At 33.8% G+C, this 24,207-nt stretch overlaps 1 protein-coding gene across 1 annotated transcript in view; it reads right to left on the bottom strand.

The window, feature by feature from the left end:
- The window catches only part of LOC121733369 (metabotropic glutamate receptor 2-like), a 196,469-nt gene extending 176,635 nt beyond the window's left edge, over positions 1-19,834 (bottom strand). The window contains exon 1 of the mRNA XM_042123593.1: positions 19,751-19,834. The gene's annotated coding sequence lies outside the window, so the exon portion shown is untranslated. The remainder of the gene's footprint in view (positions 1-19,750) is intronic.
- Between the last annotated feature and the right edge of the window lie 4,373 nt (positions 19,835-24,207).

The raw sequence follows: 24,207 nt of genomic DNA, 5'->3' as shown, positions 1-24,207 counted from the left end.
TTTATAATTTAGCTTTTCGTCGTAACCTTCACTTATAGACCGTTAACTTACAATTTATTATTTCGTTAAAGTTGCTATAATATATTTTAATAGTTCAAAATTTCAAATTATAGTCACTAGCTCATAAAATAGTTCGTTCAATACTACGGTTCAATATAAAGCAGGCAATCAGGTTTCTTGTAACTATATACGCGTATTATAATATTATAGCGATGTTTGGTCAGCTCTTATCCCAGTTCAATGTAGAATTTTCTTTTAAAGTTCTTTTTAAGCCACGTTTCAAATTGGAAAAAAGGTTACAATATATTATTATATTTTTTTTTATATAAAATAAGGTGGCAAACGAGTCACCTGATGGTAAGCAACTACCGTCACCCATGGACACTCGCAACATTAGAAGAGCTGCAGGTGCGTTGCCGGCCTTTTAAGAGGGAATACGCTCTCTTCTTGAAGGTTTGCAGGTCGTATAGGTCCGGAAATACTGCTGGTGACAGTTCGTTCCAGAGTTAGTGCGCGGCAGAAAGTTACGCGAAAAACGCACGGTGGAAGACTGCCACTCATCAAGGTGATGTGACGATGGCGGAAAGTTGCAGGTGGTATGATTCCGAACAATTCCTCAGAGCACTCCCCGTGATACAACCGATAGAGGATGCAGAGTGAAGCTACATCTCGGCGTAATTCCAAGGGGTCCAAGCTGTTTGAAACACTATGGAAATCAACAATTCGAGCGGCCCTTCGTTGGACACGATCTAGACCCAGAGATGAGAACAATATTCCATATGAGGCCGAACATGTGCCTTGTAGAGTTGTAGGCGTTGGTCCGGACTGAAGTACTGTCTCGCTCTGTTAAGAACACCAAACTTCTTCGAGGCTAACTTGGCCTATTGAATTGAATAGATTTTCGCGGTGTATATCTTTTTTTTCGCACCGACTTCAAATTAAGTATCTACAGGAATAGTTTAGGTTTCGGCGAATTCTGAAAAAATATAGTATTAAAAAATAAGAAATTATTTAATACTTTTTAGTTTATCCTACTAATATTATAAAGGCGAAAGTTTGTTTGGATGTATGGATGTATAGATGTATGGATGTATGGATGTGTGGATGTATGGATGTTTGTTACTCTTTCACGCAAAAACTACGGAACGGATTTTAATAAAACTTACAACAATATAGCTTATACATCAGAATAACACATAGGCTAGAATTTTAACCGACTTTCAAAATGGGAGAGGTGTTATGTTCATTTTCTTATGTTCAACGATTACTTCGCCGTTTGTTAACCGATTTTCAAAATTTTTCTTTTGGTATGTAGGGTATCATCCCAATTTGGTATTATATTCACAAAAGTGGTGATCTGATGAAGGATCCATAAGTAATCGAGGGAACTCCTCAAGATTTATGAGGAAATATGTGGTGACTTCGGTTTCGTGAGAAGTATTCTAAGCATATGCTACAAACCAGTAAGATTTTGCACCGAGGTATAAATGGTATACCGTGGTTCGGAAGGTGCTGAGAGAACTCCTGATTCTTTATAGATACAAGTTTGGGAGTTTCGGCGTTGTTTTAAGAACAGAAAGCATATGCTATTATGCATATTACATTCATCATCATCATTATCACTACCATAATATTATACCATGCATCGTCCCATGATTATGAGCCTTTTCATATATTTGGCACTTATAAGAGTAGACCACGTGAAAGGAGTATTTATAGCTATTTTTATTTGAAAATGTACGGTTTCTGTGAAATACCCAATTTACGAGGGCGAATATTCTAGTTAATAATATTTCTATTGTTTTTACCTTGAAAGTCGGGTTCAATTTAAATTTTATTCACATAATTTTGTATACAAATACAGAAAACATTAATTAAGATAGTGAAATCTTAGAGGAGAGTGGAGACTGAACATTGTTTTCGAGAAACTAAATAATATTCTTAATAAAATAAATAATTGTATCTAGCGCTTGGAGTATTCGATATTGTCTGTATTAGTGTTATATAATATACTAGCTGTTGCCCGCGACTTCGTCCGCGTCAGCAAAATGTGATAAAAAAAATATTAATGAAATAGAGAGAAATTTTCCCCTTCCTTACCCAAATACTAAAAATGGGATCTTGTTAAGTAGTTGATCTGATTACTTTCATGAACCTAAAGTTGTAGATAAAAACGCCAATACTGTATAGAAAATCTTAAGGATAACGAATAAGAATAAAATTATTATTTTTAAACAAAAATTGTAACCGACTTCCAAGGTAAAGACAATATATAGTAATTGTATTAAATGAACTAAAAAGTATTAATTAATAATTCATATCTGTACTCAGTATTTCTGTTCTCAATCTTCATCATTTGAAGTCGGTACCAATCTTATAAGTTGCAGTTATATTTTGTCATAGAACTGGCGATTAGGTTAGCTGGTAGTTGGTACCGACTTCAAAATAATGAAGACTGAAAACCGAAATACAGAATATGAATTATTTAATACTTTTTAGTTCATTTAATCTAGATCTACAAAAAAGCGGCAAATTGCACATAGAAATTGCGCTAAAGTTAGCTGCTACGGAGTAAAAAAGAAAATACGGCTACGGAGTTAATTAATAAGTGCAGAAATAGTTGACGCGTCTATGTGTCCCAAAAAATATCCAGGAGTTCCCTCTATATCTCACGAATTTCAGTATCAGATCACCACTCCACTTCGTAAGCATTGTACCAAATTCGGGTTATTGTACCTCTATAAACAGTAAACACTAAAATATAGCAACAAAAGAGTTTTGAAAATCAGTCAACAAATGGTGGAACAATAATATAATCAAAGGCAAGATTTTTGATAATAATGTGATAATTCATGGCCTAATAATAGTGACGATGATGATTAGTATAATTATTGACACATTGACATTGGTTGAAACAATGCCAAAATTGCCGAACATTTATCTATAAGCATTCAAGAGTTTGGTGTACCTTCGGAACCAGGATGTACTTCGGCGCAAATTCTTATTTGTTGGTAGTTTAAGCTTAAAATCCTTCAGAACAACTTAAAATCGCTATATGTTTCCATATAAATTTTAAAGAGTCCTGTCGATACCTAATGGATCGCATCATCAGATCACCACTTTTGTGATCATGTTACCAAATCTGGGCTACATCTCATACAACAACAAAAGAATTTTGGAAATCGGTCTACAAACGACGGAGTTGTCCGCGAACCAATATAAAAAAAAGTGAAATATATTCTCCTCCTTTTTTGAAGTCGGTTAAAAAGTAGCCTTAGTTATGCCTTACTACATCAGCTATGTGCCTAAAAAAGTCCCGTCAAAATCGCTCCAGCCATTTCAGAGATTAGCCGGAACAAACAGACAGACAGACAGACATACAGACAAAAATTGTGAAAAATGTTGTTTTGGTGTATGTACCCAATATACATTCATATGCATCTAGTAAAAAACTGTTATTTTAATATTACAAACAGACACTCCAATTTTATTTATATGTATAGATGTAAAGATGTATAGATAATATATATAATGTCTTTTTATAATCCTTGTATAACAGTAAAACAACAACTAGAACTGAGTTGCTCTGAAAAGAGATTTTTTTATTAAGTTAATACAGGTTTACACTTTACAAAACTTAGATTAATCAATTACAACTGAATACAAAGAAAATTTACCTGAAAAGAGAAAACAACATTTAAAGCTATTGCTTTACCCGTTTGTATTAATTTCTAAGTATTAAAATATAATTCTCACTAAATTAGATCCTAACCTTTCTTTCTATTTTTACATGTGCCAAAGAGAATACATGTGCTGTAGTCCTGTCAAATGTCAATGTCACTTAACTCCATAGATTCACAGATAATATTACACAAAATTTATTATGCGGTAAATTCAAACGAAATGAAGTAACAGGCACTTCATTTACATCTCCCCCTCACCCCCACTTGAAATGATAAAGTTCTACTGCGTTATTATTACTGGAATAAGTTTTGTGATATGGAAAAAAATTTACTGTAACTTTTTATGACCCGTGTTAACTTTGTAAATTGAGTTGGATATTTTTTCTACAATTTGATATGGTCCTATCTTTAATTCATCCAATTTTTTTCGGTTTAGCCGATTTCCATTTTCAACATATACTGAATCTCCAACTTCAAATTCATAATGTTTTCTGTTTTTGTCAAATCTTTGTTTATTATAATTGTGTGATTTTATACTATTTTCTAAGGCAATTTTTCGGTCTTGTTCTAGATGACTCTGTAATTTATTTTGTTTCAATTCATGTGGTAGAATGTCTACATTTTTCCCTTCCAGTAAATATTTTGGGGAGAAGCCTGTTACACTATGTTCAGTTTCGTTATACTTTTCCGTGCATTCGTGCGCAATAGTAGTCCAAGCGATTTTATCCTTTCTTTCATTAATCTTACAACGGATTTTATTAACCAATGTCTGGTTTAATCTCTCGTTCAATCCGTTAGAAAATGGTGCATTTACTGCAGTGAACACTATAGGTATACCTTCCTTTTCTAAAAAATATTTAAATTCCCTTGAATTGATGCCTGGATATTGGTCAGATAAAATTAAATCAATTTTATAATCTTGTGTTACTTTTTGGACTAGTTTTATAAAGTCATTTGCATACTGTGTTTTGGAAGTTAAAATATAGGCGTAACGAGTGAAGTGATCTACTAGGAGGTGTAAATATGTCTTGGTTGAGCGCACTCCACCAAATCCACCTATGGTATCTATAGATACTATTTGGAACGGATAGGTGGCAGGTCCTAAGTGAGACATTAGCCCAAACCTGTATGCTGTTCTAGACTTATTCTTTATACAAACATCACAATTTTCGCATATTTTTTTTATATTATCTAATAAATTTTTAGCTTTAAAAAATGGTTTTATTTTGTTTTCAACTTGTTTTCTTCCTATGTGACAGTAGTAATAATGTACTTGTTTTATAATATCTTTACTGAACTCTTCAGTTAGTACAATCTTTTCATGTTTGCCTACCTTTTTATAGTATACATTATGTTTATAAATAAATTTATTTGTATTCTGTTTTAAATCTTCATTATTTTTTTGATCTTTTAGTATGTCTTCAATTTTAACAAAATTAACTACTTTTAAACTACTTTCTTCATTTTCACATGGTTCTAACACTGGGTTTCTACTTAAAGTATCTGCCTCTGTATTATATTTTCCTGGAGAATATATTATTTTAAAATTGAATTGCGACAAATAAAACGTTAAATCTCCCAGTTCTTCATCGGTTCTGGCCTTAATGTTTAATTTTTCTAAAGGTTTGTGATCTGAGAAAACCGTGAATGTTTTTCCTATAAGCCAGTGTTGCCAATACTTAATCGCCTCTTTTATAGCCAGACACTCAAGATATATAGCTTTTCTCCTTTTTTGAGAATCGTTTAATTTTTTTGAAAAATATGCGCAAGGTTTTTCATCACCGTTAGGTTGAATTTGTTTTAATATAGCGGCTATACCTTGTATGCTAGCATCTGTATAAATGTGTATTGGTAAGTCTGGATCAAAAATGGCTAGAATGGGTTTTGAACAAAGCAGTTTTTTTATAGTATTGAAAGATTCTTCACATTTATCTGACCAAACAAATTTTTCTCCTTTTCTTAATAAATTATGCAATGGATCTAGAATAATTGAAATATTTGGTATATATTTTCCATAGAAATTTATTTTTCCTAGAAATTGCCGGACGTTTTTTTGTGTTTTTGGAATCGGAAATTCTTTTATCGCAATTAAGTTATCTTTAAGAGGCGTGACAGTGTTGTTGCTTATTATGTGTCCTAGATATTTCACAGAGTCTTGTGCAAAGTTACATTTTGTGAATTTTAATTTAAAACCTTCTTTTAAGATTGCCTCCATTAATAAAGATAAGTGCTCTATGTGTTTCTCAAACGTTTCTGAAAATACTAAAATATCGTCCACATAATTTACAGTAAAATCTGAGAGTTTGTGCTTTCTTATTATACTACTAAGAATTCTTTGAAAAATGGCGGGCGAAGTTTTTAGGCCAAAGGGTAAACAAGTCCATTGATAATGTGCATTCTGGGTAACAAATGCAGTTTTTTGTCTATCTTCAATCTTAAGTGGTATTGACCAGAACGCTGAATTTACATCAAATGTTGAAAAAAATTTACATTTCCTTGTTTTGACCATTAAATCCTCGATTAGAGGGAAAGGTTGTGACTGGGGAACTACTATTTTATTTAATTCTCTAAAATCTATACAAAGCCTTGATTTCCTTCCTTCCTCTTTTTTAAATGCTAGTGTTACCGGAGCAGCAAAAGGGCTATATGACTCCTCAATTAAATTATGTTCTAATAATTTTGATACCTGATGTTCAATTTCTTTCATATCCTCCATAGAGCACCTGTATGGCCTCTTGCTACAGTACTTATCTATCAACAAATCGATATGTGCCTCATAACCTTTTACCGTGCCTATATCGAATTTGTCTTTAGCGAAAATAGAATTATATTTGCATATCAATTGATCAATAACAGATCTTTTATTATGATCTAAATGGTTTATCGAAATATCAAAATTATCGACCATTATATTTTCATTAAAGTTTATTTCATATCCTTGACTAATAACTTGTTTTTCATTTTTATTTATCCTTATGTCATCACCTGAACTGCCAGGAATTTGTTTTGTAATTTTAAGTTGTTTTACTTTTTTATTATTGATATTTTGCATGATCTCTAAGTTTTCATTTTGAGTTAACTTAAATTTTTGTATACAATCTAATCCAACTAGAAAATTATAGTCGAAATTTTCTTCATCTATAACAAAAACATCGACATGTTTCTCAATTTCAAAAATTTTTATTTTTAATGTTACCATTCCTATTGATTTTTTTACGCCATTAATTGTTTTTAAACCTGCTCTTTTATTATAAGTTGGTATATTTTTTAAAGATAATAGCCTTGAATTTATTAAAGACACGTTAGATCCTGAATCATAGATTCCTGATATTTCCAAAATGTCATTTATTAGTAATTTAATTTGTATTAATGGCGGCACTACTAGTTTTTTGGGTTAATTTCATTTAGTTCAGTCTCTAATTCTGAATTGTTTACACTCCTTATCTGATCTTTTCTTAGCCTATCATTATTTTTAATTTTAAACCAACATTGGGATTCAGGGTGGTACCGTGTACCTTTATTTTCTTTTTCACAAATCTTACATGGAGTAACTATGGGCCTTACCCCTTTCTCTTTAATTTTACTTTCGGAAGCTGCTATTTGTTTATCAAATGTTTTTTTTATTTACCATGTGCTCTAAACTTCTTATACTATTGAATAAATCTTGAGATTCCTTTAAGCTATTCCTATCAATTCTATCTGCAATGAAATTTGGCAATCCGGTGGCAATCAGATCAATCAGAGTTTGTTTATCTATGGATTTATTTATTTCTAACAGTAGTTTCTCTTTTTTTAATGCGTAATCCAGTAATGAGCCCTGTCTGTACTTAAATAACATTGCATACCTGATTGGAGACCAACCCTTATCTGCATATGTCTCACAAAAATCTTGTTTCCAAATATCCCATTCTGAATTTATTGTATGTTTAATAAGCATTGAACTATACCAGTCTTTAGAGGAATCTTCTAAAAATAACCTAAAAATTTCAATTTTCTTGACGTCTTCTTCTATGCCTACACGTGCACATTCCGTTTCAAAAATAGTCATCCACTGGGACACATTAGTAATCTTGCTGTTGAATTTTTCTATAACAAAATTTTCGGCCATTTTCCCTACATTGAAAGATCTTGACTTTTTTTTATCCGCGAAGCTTTCTATTATTTTCGTTAATGATTCCTCCGAGATTCCTGTTGTAGAGGTGTGTGGTGTTTCTTTTTCTTCCAAAAGGTAGTCCATAAATTGTCTATTTCCATCTTCATCACAATAAATCGCCTTCATCTCTGAATTCATAGAGATCCATACCTGCCGTTTGTCATGTCGTTTTTGTAAGGTAGTCTTTACTTTTTGAAAGATTTTGGTCTGTTTTATTACATCATGTAATTTTATAGGTTGTAATTTATCTGGGAACACAAAGGTACGACCATCCAAATCGGTAATTGACGTTACACAAATAATATTTGTCTTCGCATCTTCACCAGCCCTGACCATGAATTCGAATTTCAATTTGTCCATTATTATTGGGAATCAGCTGTAGAAATGTTGTTTTATAATGTCTTTTTATAATCCTTGTATAACAGTAAAACAACAACTAGAACTGAGTTGCTCTGAAAAGAGATTTTTTTATTAAGTTAATACAGGTTTACACTTTACAAAACTTAGATTAATCAATTACAACTGAATACAAAGAAAATTTACCTGAAAAGAGAAAACAACATTTAAAGCTATTGCTTTACCCGTTTGTATTAATTTCTAAGTATTAAAATATAATTCTCACTAAATTAGATCCTAACCTTTCTTTCTATTTTTACATGTGCCAAAGAGAATACATGTGCTGTAGTCCTGTCAAATGTCAATGTCACTTAACTCCATAGATTCACAGATAATATTACACAAAATTTATTATGCGGTAAATTCAAACGAAATGAAGTAACAGGCACTTCATTTACATATATAATATAAAATATTTTGTTACATTCGTTTTGCCTGAGTCGCCCGCCAGTGTTCCATAATTAAGCCTCAATGTTTGAGATGCTAAAATTGAATAGATTCAAATTGTCATTTAAACCGGCCTCAGCCCCGGGGGCCGAACGCAGCGGGCGATACTAAAATAGTTTAAAATGTAAATCAGATGAGGCCAGAGAAGCCTTGGAGGGTAATTCGCAGGAAAATTGCGTGACCCAGCGGGGGCCCGCGCCGGGCGAGGGCCCCTACGCAGGGCCACGCCGCGCCCGTGCCCCTAGGTCCCTGCGAAGGGCCGCCCCTGCCCCTAGTCCACAGCGAATGGCCGCGCCCGTGCCCCTAGGCCCCTGCGAAGTGCCGCGCCGTGCCCCTAGGCCCCTGCGAAGGGCCACGCCGAGCCCGTGCCACAATTTATCCGGGAATTGTCCGGGATGGTTATAGATGTCGCGGACGTGGCCGGGACGAGGGACTTATATTAGCACCATTGATGTCCCACTTCATGAAAAAATGGCAATAAAATCCACTGCTACTTTCTAGAGACAATTCACCTTTTTGCCCATTTGAAATCGAAATGAATCGATAGAAAGGTATAGGTACCGCTACTTTTTTGTTGCAAGATTACAGTATTGTTTTTTTTCCTCATAAGTCTAGGGGACAAACGAACAAACGAATGACTTAGAATAGAAAGCAAACCGTCGGCCATACAGATTATGAGAGACCTTGCAAATTAGCTATTAAAAGTTATTTTAATTTTTATGCGATGTCTCCAAATATGGAATAGGTATCATCCCTTAATATGGGCCATTCCGATGCGTCGCAGTGAGGCTGTTGACTATTGATAATGGAACTGTTATGAAGGGATTAGGGCTTAAACGATTGCTCATGATAAAATGTGGACGAGCTATCACTTAGATAATATTATATGTAATATGACATAGATGGCTCATATTAAGTTGACTGTTAAAATAAATAAAAAATTAAAATTTTATCACGATATCCTAAAAAACGCCGACAAAATATGAAAGTCCCAAATTAGAGACTTTGTGTGCTCTATGTGGAGGTTCAAATTCAAATTCAACCAAATGGAATGGGGCATAACAATGGTATGACAGAAATAGTGTATAGTAGTGTATAGTAGCGAGCGAAGCCAAAGTGGCCTACAATTCTACTAGGAATATATTGATACTATTTATTCAGTAAAATCAAATCAGCGCAACAATACCCTTTACAAAGATTTAACGTAATGACAATAAACTTACAAAATAACCACATTATGTCGATTCGAAAAGCACAAAGAGGTGTAGCAAGAGGGCAGTATTTTTAATTCAGGTAACTCCGGAGCCGACATTAACTATTTATGAGATTGAAAACAATTTTCCGTACTCGGATAAACAGATTCGGGAATCCTCGGCAGTTATTTTACACGTAACAGTTTTATACGGTACCTCGATTCAACTAATATCTAAATGATCTTATTATACGAGTATAATACAGTTTCGATATTGTTTTGATGTAATGCAACTTTTCTTTGAAATACGTCCTAATTGGTCAAAATACTTAAAAATAGTTGCATAATAGGCCAATAATTACTAGGTTTGATTTCGTTTAAATGTACTATTTCGTCTAGAAGTAAAATTAAATACTGTATTTAATGTAACCAAATGTAACATTTGGGTTGTGTTTGCTCGAATGTTACTTACTTTCAATGACTTTGTATTTAATTCTAGCTAGTTTTCTTTTCACCACAAGAATAATATTAAGTCACTTATCGTAAACTATATTTCTCTAATATGGACTATTCCACAATACAGTCACATTTGAACACCGACAGAGCCGCGCTGACGTACGAAGCGAGTTTTCCAATTTAGATCGAATGCAGATTGTATCCGTCCGACTTTGTTTTTGAATTACAAACCTTTTCTGCCGAAATTGGGAGATTAGGAGCTTGAACGTGTATATACGTGTTGTATACATATGAATTCAACGCTCATTGTGTATTAACTAGCACCATCATAATTTCAGGCCTCATTAGAGGCCGGTGTGGTCGAAGTGATCGCAGGCCAAAACCTAACTTGTGCACACTAGTGATGACTAGTGCACGCACTCAACGAGTCCGGTCAGGTTGGCCTGACATCATTTTATTCTTATCCATCGGCCTCTCTGTATATAGAATCCTTAGTTGGATAATTGACTCAATCTTTATTAATCATAATATTACACTTATAAAGAGTAATTCGATCCGATCTCCAAGTATTTTGGCTCGCGAACAAACCGGGAGCCGTGCCAACAGCCAACGAGCCGAACTGCAGCCTGATAGTGTGTGATATAAGATATTGTACTTCCGGGCACTCGATACCTTATAGATCGGAGTCTGGACTCTCCAGAAGTTTAATAATATCAAAACACGCTTATACCGTTATTGCTTTCTTTAGTATCTCATACTTTGTAAGTCAGAGATGAAAGTTTTTGAGTGGGATTATATCGACCATATTATCAACAGATGAGTTGTTATTTATTATGTTATATTGTCAATATCTGTATTATGTTTAAGTGTTTAATATTATATTACGTTTAAGTGTGTCTGTCTGTATGTTCTCTCTCCTAGATAAAACTTAACAAAACACGATTCCCGGGATTCAAACTAGGTATGTGCAGACCAAAAAGTTACACTTTTAGTCCCAGTAAAGGAGTTGTTATCCTGGCAAAATGTACGGTTCTGGCACGAACCTCACGAGAAACGAATTTGAGAGCGACGAAGTTGCGTAGAACGACTAGTGTGGTTTTAAGGAGTGCCAGGGCACTCTTAACCCCGGCACGGCCCGTCTCAGTGTGCTCACTCCTTGAGCAGCCATTTGTCTGAGTAGACAGCTGATGATCTATGCATCGGATGAGCATGTAAAAAGTAGATCCCGCGCCTGATTTTTTTTTCAATAAAATAAGGGGCAAAATTGCAAACGGGTCACCTAATGAAAAGCAACTACCGTCGCCCATGGACACTCACAACATTAGAAGAGCTTCAGGTTCAGTGCCGCCTGCCGTTTTTTAAGAGGGAACACGCTCTCTTCTTGATGGATCTCTAAAAAACTTTCATAGTCTTTTATGAAAATGTTATCTATAATTATTATACTTAGTCCTTATATTATCATCGGCATAAAGGTAATTTTCAAACAGATACAATAAGTTTTTTTATTTCATTAGGAATGATAGCGGAGATCGAGCCGCAGTAACACAATAAGGCAGTTACGTCCCGGATAGAAGGAAAACCTCATGTATCGTAAAATTAAATGGTTTCCGTAGGATCACTATAATCTTATTCGGTACAATGCTTCGAGATTGCTATTATGGGGTTGAAATTTTTTCAGCATATAATATGAACATTTCATTTTATTACCGACCTTAGATGAATGATTGGTCTCGCGCTCGCGCTACGACTAGATACCGTCGGAGTACTTGAAAAATGCGGCAACAAATAATACGCCTCATCGGGCGTAACCGCGCCAGTCGCGCCACAAGCTTCGGGTGAGGTAGATGTGTCGATAATTATCGAAATTTTAAGTTACGTCCGTAGCAAAATGCCAATTTGCGTAGTGAGACTATGCAATAATAACACTACAAGAAACAAGAAAGGTACTGGCATCACATACCATCAGTAAATATTATATAAATCGTCATAAACACAGAAAAATAATATAAACCTGAAAATTCGGATCGGAGTACCGCTTGATGTTCAGTGTTGCCAATTACCATAAACTAAAAATTCCCAAATTTTTCTGAGATTGTGATTTTTATTTATTTATTTATTATATCTTATTTTTTTATATATACATAGTGGATGAGTGGATGAGTGCATTAAAATCTCTAGCTAGGGTAGCTGGTTCGAATCCCGCCAAATAAATAGAATAAAACAAAGAAAATATAATAAAAAGTTTTCAAAGTTCCTGGATCATGAATGTGTATTAATAAATATGAATTATGAGTATCATATTATAATAAAAATCTTAAATACAGTTTATATTTTATGTAAGTACACAATACAGTAACAAATGAGAAAACAAATTTAACATTTTCTTTTCTATGACTCATTCTTAACTTTCGTTAAACTTCCTACCATTGTTTTTGTATTGTTTTCTCATCAATATTGTACCCATTATATTTCGTTGACCTAAACAACGTTGTTATTTTATCGCATTCTTTTCGAATGGACTTTATTCCAATAATAAAGTTTATCTGGTGATTGAAAAATCAGCACTTACTATACAATAATAATAAATTACAAGACCACAGCAACTAATTTTTCCCCATTGATTGGGCACCAGTTACGTATCTGGCAACCCGATTATCTACGCACACAACAATATTTGTGCATTGTTTTACACACACTACAATATTGAGGTGCCGCATTCGGGAATCTGTGTTTTCTATACAGCGCGGTATCTAGTCGAGCGCGCGCGCGAGACCAATCATTTATCTAAGTTACCGACCTATGCTATATTCGTATTCCACCAATATTATAAAATAGCGTGAAAGTCTCTCTCGCACCTTTTTATTATATAATAACGCGAAAACTACTGAACACATTTTAAGATTCTTTGAGTTCTGGGAAATAAATTTTAGGATTATTTAACACGGTTAAATTAATTTCTGCACGGCCAAGTTGCGGGGAACATCTAGTTCAAAATAAGTTAAAATGTTAATAGGACGGCGTTATGTAATAACGAATCAAGCGACAAAATTTCAAAAAATGAGTTATGAATGCAGATCGATTCCAGGCATCATTAGCTAAGTATTCAGCTAATTTTGTGTTCAAAAGTCAATCCTAGTGCCTTATAATAAGGGGTGAATTAAGCGACATGTCAAATTTTGTTAGAAGTTTTGCACAATTTAGTTACGTATTAAAGAATTATGCGCCTAAGTTACTGTTACAAAATACACAAACAGGAATTTAAAATGCATAAACGATTTATATCCACAGAAGTAGTAGATAATCCGTTTCAATTTATTCATTACAAACGCAATAACGGACTAACCGCCTAAAATGGCAGCAGATTTTGATATAGAAGATGAAGATAAGAAAAATAAAAAATTGATTATATTCATTTTTTTATCATTGAGCGTTAATTGTTTTTTTTTTTTTATGTTGATTAAGTGCCATTTTAATTATTAAAAAACTAGATGACGCCCGTAACGCCGCGCGCCGTTGCGCCAAAATTCGCATATCGCGCTAGAACCGTACATTTTTTGGAACAAAAAGTATGCTACTTCCTTTTCCGGGTCTCAAAGTATCCTCATGAAAAATTTCAGCAAAATCGGTTCAGCGGTTTGGGCGTGAAGAGGTAACAAATAGACACACTGACACACTTTCGCATTTATATAAGTTTCATAAAGGATAGCGAAACAAGCAAATAATTATGTTATTTTGTGGTATTTGACTATAAAAACCATTCAAATTTATGTGTATTTTCGTAATCATTAAAGACATACAGTATCATCTTAGAAAAACTGTATAATTTTTGTTTAATTTGAGAAATTTTCATTAAAATATTTGGATTTAATCTTTTATTGCACTTTATTTCACCCGAAATCGTATTAAAGAATCAAACGACAATAATGTCGTATAGTATGTTAGTGACAAATTTAATGTATCTGAATATAGCTATAAAACATTAACGAATTAAGCGGAAAAATGGCTATATCTTTTAAAGTATATTCTACACAGTAATATATTCTATATTTATCTAAACTTTATATACATCTTAATTTACAGTAAAAAATCATACAGGTAACATAAATAATAAGCTCACAGCGACAATTTTAAGTTTAAAATCTTTGAAGCTTATTTTCTCGAATTCTCTCAAGTGTCGCTTAATCTGTCATTACTTCTTACATAACGCCGTCCATTATAGAAGCTACTGAAACATTTGACTTGCCCCTTATTCTAATAGATATAGGGCTCGAGTATTATTAATTGTTTTAAGATATTGCATAGCAATATCTATAGCAAAGCGGCGCGACCGAATCAAGAAACTCCGTAACGAAAAAAAACCTAACACACCCCGCTCTGACCACCACAGTGCAGAGGTGCGACTACACGTATACGAAATATAATTGCAATGCAAGTTGATGAAAAAATAGGTTTTCCTCGAGTGCCACACGTATATTTTTTTAGCCTATACTATTTCACTGCCCATTGTTCTCGCTCCTGCGCCACCGCTGGCCAGCCTGGCTGGTATGCTTCCATTTTCCAGCTCATCGCGACATCTTTTTCTAGACCGGCCACGGCGGCGGCGTTTTTTTTTTTCAATATAATTTATTCATAAAAAATCTAAATATTATTGTTACATTTTAAATCTCACCAAACTAATTGTTTGACGGCGAGATGCGCTCATCAATAAAGTTATATATGCTAAAATACATAATAAACTATACGTAAACAAAATTATCTTCTAATCTTTAAGTTACAAAACAAGAAAAATATAAAAAGAACAATGGCCAAATCGTACCAGGTGGGCGGTGGCGTCCCGATATGCCATTAGTAGCAAAAATTCCCTAATATTTTAAGGCATCGAAAATCATTAGAAATGTGTCTATAAATAGCCACAAAAAAAAGATCAATATATTTTAGTTTCGTTATGTTCTGACAGCCGGCGATCATTCGCAATCGTTCTATTTTTTGGGTAATACTCTAGGAAAAATTGAAATAATTAGAAACGAGATCGCCGAATATACACTTGTAGGCCACACCGCAGTCGGGAAAAAGGTAGTTCTTACGTCTAACCTCAAAATAATTGTAAACGTTATTAATTATTATAAAAAATCGAGGCTATTTAGATATAATTCTCAAACGGAATTATGTTTAGAGCATTAGAACAACCAAATCTAACTATAGTTTATTTTGGGACATCAAAAATAAAAGTCGAGTCCAGCTCCTATATAAATTTGGCCATGATTCTTTAAAAATAGTATGAAAATATAAAAATAGTATGTTCTAACTAATATTCTTACACTAAATTATACTTCTTATAACAAACTTAATATTAAGTAATTAATACAGTCTTTAATTTCTTCTTAATTAATAGTGGTGAAAACTTTTCTTCAATTCTTAACACATCTAAATTATTAAATACGAGCTTTTGCCCGCGGCTTCGCTCGCGTTAAGAAGTATTATTATATGGGATAATGGATATTATTAAATGCACATCAGAATAATTTTTCAGCAAACTACCTTAACTCCGCTTATTAACTGAATGCATACCAGAAAAAATAATGCTGATCAAAAAAAAACAATTGATTAACTGAACATGTCCTTCAAAAAAAACTTCATACAAAACGAGACGACCTTTATAACCGAATTCATACCAAAAATATGGTTCATACATCAAATATATTATTTGTAAAACTAAAATTTAAATTGTTTATCAAAAATACTAACTTGCACTCTAAATTGGACAATCTTACAACGGAATTTCTAAAAACTATATCGAAAGGTGCACTACAATAAAATCAATTTCTATTATCAAAACAAGTCTACAAATTGACTAACTTTATTTTTTTTTTGTTTCTCTGTTTTACTGAAAAACATGTTGGGGCATCCTCATCTAACGCCACACTCACTCCTTTGCGCTCGCTCTTTACTCTTTTGCGACCTCAGATATATCTTGATCTATTTCTGTGTTAGCGACAAAGATTTTCGGTAATTACGATGAGATATTATGGTGAAAGATTCCAAAACTCTATAATTCAAGGTTTCTTGATAAAAATTAAGAAAAATTATCAAAATTCACTACTGTATTCTAATTTTATGGGTTAATAAATTTATTAATGATTCTTAAATAATTAATACCAATGTTGACCCAATACGACTTGATTGGGTTAGGTTAGATGGCTAAGGCGGGAGCTCCCGCCTTAGCCATCTAACCTGATTGTTTATTATTATTGTTTATAAACTGAGTTACCATTCACTGTGCCAAAGTTTTGTCCATGTTAAGTTAGCACTTGATGATTTTTATGTGTCCTTAATTATATTATGAACATAACAGATTAAATTGGGTTTTATTTAGAATAAATGGTGTTCCTAAAAGTAATTTAGGTGATGATTTTCCTTTAAAAAGTTGTAGTATGTTTGTTGAACTAAGAAATTGTTAGATATACTATTTTAATAATAGTTATTCGTTCAGTAAAACAGTTTCGCAAATAACTTTAAATAGTATGCTGAATTCGCATTATTTAGGGTGCATAATTAGTGTGCAAGTCAGTATTTTTGGTGAAACTTTCAAATATTTTGATCGAGAAAAGGGAATATACAGATATTGATTTAAATACATGCCTTATTATATACAAACTTTCATCCCCTATTTGAACCCCTTGGGGTTGGAATTTATCAAAATCCTTTCTTAGCGGATGCCTACGCCATAACATCTACCTGCATGCCAAATTTCAGCCCGATCCATCCAGTGGTTTGGGCTGTGCGTTGATAGTCTATCACTATGTCAATCAGTCAGTCACCTTTGAGTTTTATATATATAGATTTTAGGAACTATGTATTTATTCGTCCTCTCCCCATAATAGTTACATATTTTTGTTTTTTTTAGTGATTCTAGTTTTTCTTCGGGTGCTCACTCTGTTGAAATCCTGGCCCAGCGGTGGAAATGCATGCGATCCCACTTTAGCTTTGCCGCCTTTACTGTTAAATAATATTAAAAATAACAATAATATATTCTTTTATCTCTTAATAATGGTCTGAGACCGCAAAGAAAACGGTGTTATAATAATATATTTAAATGACTTTTGGCGTCAACTTACTTTTTACTCTTATATTACTTTAATACAGTTTATTAAATATTGGTGTGATATTTCTATATGGATGATAATTAATTCCATAATATTTTACGCAAAATCTACTACACAAATTATTTTGTTGTTACATACCAAGGACTCTTAGGCCGGTATAAATAGTCAGTACTTAAGATGCGACCCGGTCTCAAGACGCGGTTCGGCTCTGTGATTGGTCCAAATTTTGACAGTCAACCAATCACAGAGCCTGAACCGTGTCTTGAGACCAAGATGCATCTTGAGTACTGACTATTTATACCGGCCTAAGTAACGAGTACGGATTCTTCAAAGTACGTCGACTTCAACCGTGGAAAATGTTAATATTTTCACCGTTGGCTTACTGTAAACTCAACACAAAAGTATGAAACAAAGTATACCGAGTATCACAAAGCACGTTCATTAACAAAGTAATTTCGTGATGGGTTTCACCGTCACGGGGAAACGCAGCCATTCAAGTTTGAATTCATTATTGAAACAAAGCGTCATTGGGCGTACAAAAATCAAAAGGGAAAATATATATAATTAATAAACGAAATGCTTTGTTCATTATATTCGTAATTACCTACACGGTATATTAATATAACCTAAAGCCTGAATTTTCAGGCTGTACTAGCCACTGCTGAGAAAAGGCGTCCCCTACTAATGGGTAGGGGACGCCTTTTCTCAGCAGAGGTACAGTACCTAGGTATAACCTGTGAAAAAAAAAAAACATTAAAGTAAGTATTGATGTTTGTTAAAAAATCGGCCAAGTGCGAGTCGGACTCGCGCACGAAGGGTTCCGAACCGTTATTGGCAAAACATTGTGTTTTTTTATGAAATAAGGGGCAAACGAGCAAACGGGTCAACTGATGGAAAGCAACTACCGTCGCCCATGGACACTCGCAACATCAGAATAGCTTAAAAGGCAGGCCGGCCTTTTAAGAGGGAATTCGCTTTTTTCTTGAAGGTTTGCTGGTCGTATAGGTCCGGAAATACTGCCGGTGACAGTTTATTCCAGAGTTTCACAGTGCGCGGCAGAAAGATACGCGAGAAACGCACGGTGGAAGACTGCCACTCATCAAGGTGATGAGGATGGTATATTTTTCGCGTGGGATGATGGCGAAAAGTTGCAGGTGGTATGATTCCGAACAGTTCCTCAGAGCGCTCCCCGTGATACAACCGATAGAGGATGCAGAGTGAAGCTACATCTCGGCGTAATTCCAAGGGGTCCAAGCTATTTGAAACACTATGTCAGTCAACAATTCGAGCGGCCCTTCGTTGGATACAATCCAGAGGGAGCAGTTGGTATTTTGGCGCCCCTGTCCAGAGATGAGAACAATATTTGTTCAGAACACCAAGCTTCTTCGAGGCTAACTTGGCCTTACCCTCTAGATGGTATCGAAACTGGACTTCGCTTGATATGTTAACGCCAAGTTTTTCAATGCTAGGAGAGATGGTTAAAGATGTGCCCTCAAAATGAGGATATACGACCATTGGTGACTTTTTAGTGGTGAACGCTCTGTGCGTTGTGTCTTGGCGGGTAGTACAAAATTACCCTGGTTTTGCTTCACCCTATAAGAGTTTAAAATTATGATGCAAATTTTTATTTAAGTATTTTTCCTAAAGTGCCCCGTTTCCTACAGTCCAACCTACATTTATGAAAATTATGAAGTGACCAAAAATACAATGATAAAAAAATAACATTTTTGTCCTCCAATAGGGTATAAGTATTCACCAAGATGCTCTTCGTGACATGATTTACTCCACATTCAGGTTATTTTACCAAAAATATAAAATGTGTAAAAACTGTCTTTTATGCTCAAATACAGGAACAAAACCAAAAAGTCTTGTGGAGTTATTATAATGTCAATTATATCAGTAGTAGGTCTATGCTTTTTTATTTAATTTTCTTAAATATTTGTTTTATAATTTAATTTAGTTACTCACATTTAAGTATAAATAATTGCATGATCAATAAAATGCAAAAGCAAAATAATAAGACACATAAAAAATCATTAAGTAAAGCATACGATGGGTCATTTGACCGCTCTTGGTCTTTCTAGGAAGTTCAGAATTCCGGTATTTCTAGTGTTAAACACCTACTTTTAATATTATTAACCGACTTCCAAAAAACGAGGAGGTTATAATGTGTTCGGCTGTGGATATGTTTTTTTATTTTCTTCCATTTACAAACTGGGCCCTCCGGCGTCATCTTCAAGTTTTATTTCCTACCTCAAGCTTAACTTTACAAAAACTTCACTTACATAGTAATTATTAATTTACCAAAACTGCCACTAACCTGAAGAACAAGCCAGGAACAAATCCAAAAGCGGGAGACAGTCACTACACTCGCGTAAAGTTGATGCGGCGGGCGCGCGCACCTCTCCCGACTGATAAATACGCACTGAGCGGGCCGAGTGCCGACTGCCGAGGCCCGAGCACTGAGCAGCGAGCCGCGAGCGGGCAAGCTGCGAAGTTTGAGTGGCGCGACGCGGCGCTGGCTCAGACCGAGTGGCTGCTTGCGGTTCCGCGCGCTTTTCAGCACTAGAATAGTAGACACAAATCACAATGGTAAATACGAGTAAATAAATAAAAATTCTTTATTTCAGCAAAACCATACAAAAATTCCAAAAAACATTACAGTGTCATTTTTAGGGTTCCGTACCCAAGGGTAAAAACGGGACCCTATTACTGAGACTTCGATGTGTGTCTGTCCATCTGTCTGTCCGTCTATCTGTTCATCTGTCTGTCTCCAGGCTGTATCTCAAGAATCGCTATAGCTAGATATAATATACTCGTACATACACAAACTGTGAATCTAGCTATGTTGTTGTAGCGGCAACAGATATTATCTGTTGCCGCTGCAACAACAAAATATCCTACTTTCCTACTAATATTATAAAGGCGAAAGCTTGGATGTATGTACGGATGTTTGTTACTCTTTCACGCAAAAGCTACTGAACGGATTTAAATGAAACTTTACAATAATATTGCATATACCTCAGAATACCACAAAGGCTACAATTTTAACCGACTTTCAAAATTGGGGGGTGTTATGTAAAATTCCTAATTGACTTCTTCAAAGTTAAAATATTACCATGTTGTATGCATCTATGACCACAAAAACGCTGGCTGAGCGGTAGTTAAAATCTAACTTCTATATAAAAGTACAAAAGTATTTCACGGCGCTACCTCGCCACCGCCAGTCGCGCGACAAGTTTAGTTCAATCGAATTCTTCAGCGAACATTTCTGAGAAGTTGAAAACAAACAGTCCTTTGGAAAGTACTAATTATACGTAGTAAGAATAATTCAGCTACAGTATTGATACTTTTTAATAATAATTATACTGTACTAGCTGTGCCCCGCGGCGTTATCCACGGTTTAGGTTATATATATATATATATATATATATATATATATATATATATATATATATATATATATATATATATATAAGATATACTTAGTTAATAAGGATCCCTTCATCAGTTGACCACTTTTATGAATATGGTACCAAATTGGGATTATAACCTATACACCAAAGGAACAATTTTGAAAATCGGTTCACAAATAGCGGAGAAATCGTTGAATGTAAAAAACGAACAAAACACCTCCTCCCTCGCTTTTGAAAGTTGCTTAAAATTGTAGCCTATGTGTTATTCTGATGTATGCTATATTATTGTAAGGTTTCTTTTTTTTATTATAAAATTGTGGCCGTCTATGTACTGTTCGTCCATATCCTTTTTTTGCTATTTTATTATTTAGATTTTTCGCACCAAGGATAATTGAAATAATATTGTAAGGTTTCAGTAACATCCGTTCAATAGTTTTTGCGTGAAAGGGTAACAAACATCCATACATACAACCATACATACAACCATACATACATAACATCCAAAGTAGAGTATATATTTTCGCCAGCAGGCTTAGTATGACAACATTAGGAACGGGAGAAAATATAAGTACCTAAAGGTGGCTAAGGACCCAGTATTTGTAGGTTTACGAGAACCCCCTCGAGTAAATTTAATATGACTTCCCAAATTTGCTATGCCAAAAGCGTACACAATATTATGACGTCAACACAAAATAAGATTTTTCATAACGTTTTATTTGTTGAATATACTTACATACGATATGGAATCTAATGTTAGTATTAGTAAATAATATATGTAGAGGCAATATTATCTCTCGCGGCTCCGACTTTTAGACAACAAAACAAATCAAATTAGGTAGACATAATATTATTATGTACATATAAATGTAAAATATGAATCAATTTAACTCAAATCACGGGCGTAGGAAAAATCAGCTTAATAATACATCCATAGCAAATATTAGGAAGTGTATCTGTTACCTCCTCACGACCGAACCGATTTTGCTGAAGCTTTCTTTCATATTAATTACATTCAGGCGTTCCCCTTACAGCGGAGATGCTGTAATTTACCGTATTTAGAGCCTTATAAACCCATAATTTGAAAGCTACAAAATTATAATAAAAATACAACAATAATCTTCAGCATATTATCAACATACCTTTCACCGTTATTAATTTCCTTTTTTTATTTATTATATACAAATGTTGCCAAAGAGTGATAATAAAGAAAATTTTGCTAGATATCAGCTGAACAGCCTTATGTATACTGCTGTAAATAATAATTGTATAATTTTGAATGACTCACATAAGGAATGTCAGGTTATAGATATCAATAATTTAGATTTTAAGGTATCCACAATGAAAAGAGATAAGTTCTTCTTATCTAATTTTTATAAACGACGTATAGCCAAGTTGCTATTTAACTTTTTATATATAAACCCAGCCAAGTTTTTGGCTTCCCCGACTACTGCTTTTATTGAGCAGAATATTAGTCATAGTGTTAACGATTTGGAATATGTTCCAAATATTTATTTAAATTAGATAATAAGACAATGGAGGACATCTCTTGCACAAATGAATTAAGTTCAAGTCTAAATGTTGAAAATCCTACCAATAACTTGATAGACTCAATTAAACTGAGGAAAAATAAATGTAATTTGATTAATCTGGTGCATCAGAATTTACAAGGTATGGTAGGTAAAGAACTTGAAATTGAGTTATTTTTAAAGGAATTTAACATTGATATTATGTGTATATCTGAACATTGGTTCAGATCACATGAACTCATTTTCAATTTCAATGATCACCAGATAGCAAGTTCGTTCAGTAGAGAAAATGCCATTAGAGGAGGCTCTCTAATTTTAATCAGAAACAATTTGAAGTTTAAGGAACGTAAGGATATCGTGAGTCTCTCTACTGAACGAATAATAGAGGTGGCCTGCATAGAGCTGAGCCATCTAATCATTGTGGGCGTATACAGGCCTCCATCAGGGTTATACGATTCTTTTGAAGTAACAATGGAACAAATTTTGTCAAAAATATGTGCATCTAATAAAAAGGTTATTATATGTGGTGATTTTAACATTAATTTATTAGATTTAACCTCCACTACTGTTAGATTCACATCTTTATTTCAATCGTATAACCTTTACAGTTTGTTTCAGGAACCTACAAGGGTCTGTGAGACTACAGCCACTTGTATTGACAACATATTTACTAATCTTATTCCTGATAAAAAAGAAATAATTAATAAGCTAAGTTCTGATCACTGTGGACAAATAGCTTCTTTTAATATGAAATGTGACAGTGACGCGAAGAAAAATCTTGTGTTTATTCCTGTGACCACAAAACGTATTGAGCAATTTAGAAGTAAATTAAATTCAAATATCCATTTATTGGATAGGTCACATAGCTCTGATGAAGCTTTTAATAAATTATTTAAGGTGATAAGAACTCAATTTAATTCAATATTTACTTCTAAAACAGTTAGAAACAGTAATAAAAAAACTAAATTTATTGAATGGGCAACAAAGGGGATTAAAATTAGTAGAAAAAGATTATATGAACTATATGATGAAAGGTGTAATAACAATAGTGAAGTATTTAAAGCATATGTTAAAAACTACTCAAAAACCTTTAGAAAAGTTTGCAAAGCTGCTAAAGCCCTGTACATAAAAAACAAAATTAAACACTCTCAAAATAAAATAAAAACAACATGGCAGGTTATAGCTGGTGAGACTGGAAATGTATCCTGTCGCAGCTCTGATTTTGAACTATACTTTGAAAATAAAAAGATTACTAATGATCAAGAAGTTGCGACGGTCTTTGAAAAGTTTTTTGCTGACATTCCGGTCTCAACGACTAAAAATTTAAATTCTTCACCTGAAGCTGCCGAAAAGCTACTCAGAGACAATGTAAAGGAGTGTGATGTCAATTTTAAGTTTAGAGAAATTAACCCCAGAGATATTATTGATACCTTTAAATTGTTGAATATTAAAAATACTGCAGATCTCTGGGGCATGTCTACAAAAATTATTAAATCAATAATTGATATCGTAGCTCCTCATCTAGCAATGATTTTTAATAACTGCATAAAAAATGGTGTTTTTCCTGACTTGATGAAGCATAGCAAGATTGTTCCTTTATTTAAAGCCGGGACTAAATCGGATCCCACTAATTTCAGGCCTATATCGATTCTACCGACCTTTAGTAAAATATTTGAAAAAATTATTTTAAAACAATTACTAGTGCATTTTAATTCAAATAATTTGCTGCACGATAACCAATACGGATTTACTAAGGGTCGATCCACAACGGATGCTGGTATAGGACTTCTTTGTAGTATTTTTGAAGCTTGGGAGGAGTCGCAGGATGCCTTAGG

The sequence above is a fragment of the Aricia agestis genome, chromosome 13, assembly GCF_905147365.1.
Source record: "Aricia agestis chromosome 13, ilAriAges1.1, whole genome shotgun sequence".
Classification (NCBI taxonomy): domain Eukaryota; kingdom Metazoa; phylum Arthropoda; class Insecta; order Lepidoptera; family Lycaenidae; genus Aricia; species Aricia agestis.
The sequence above is the reverse complement of the archived record's forward strand: the minus strand, read 5'-3'. Positions and strand labels throughout refer to the sequence as shown.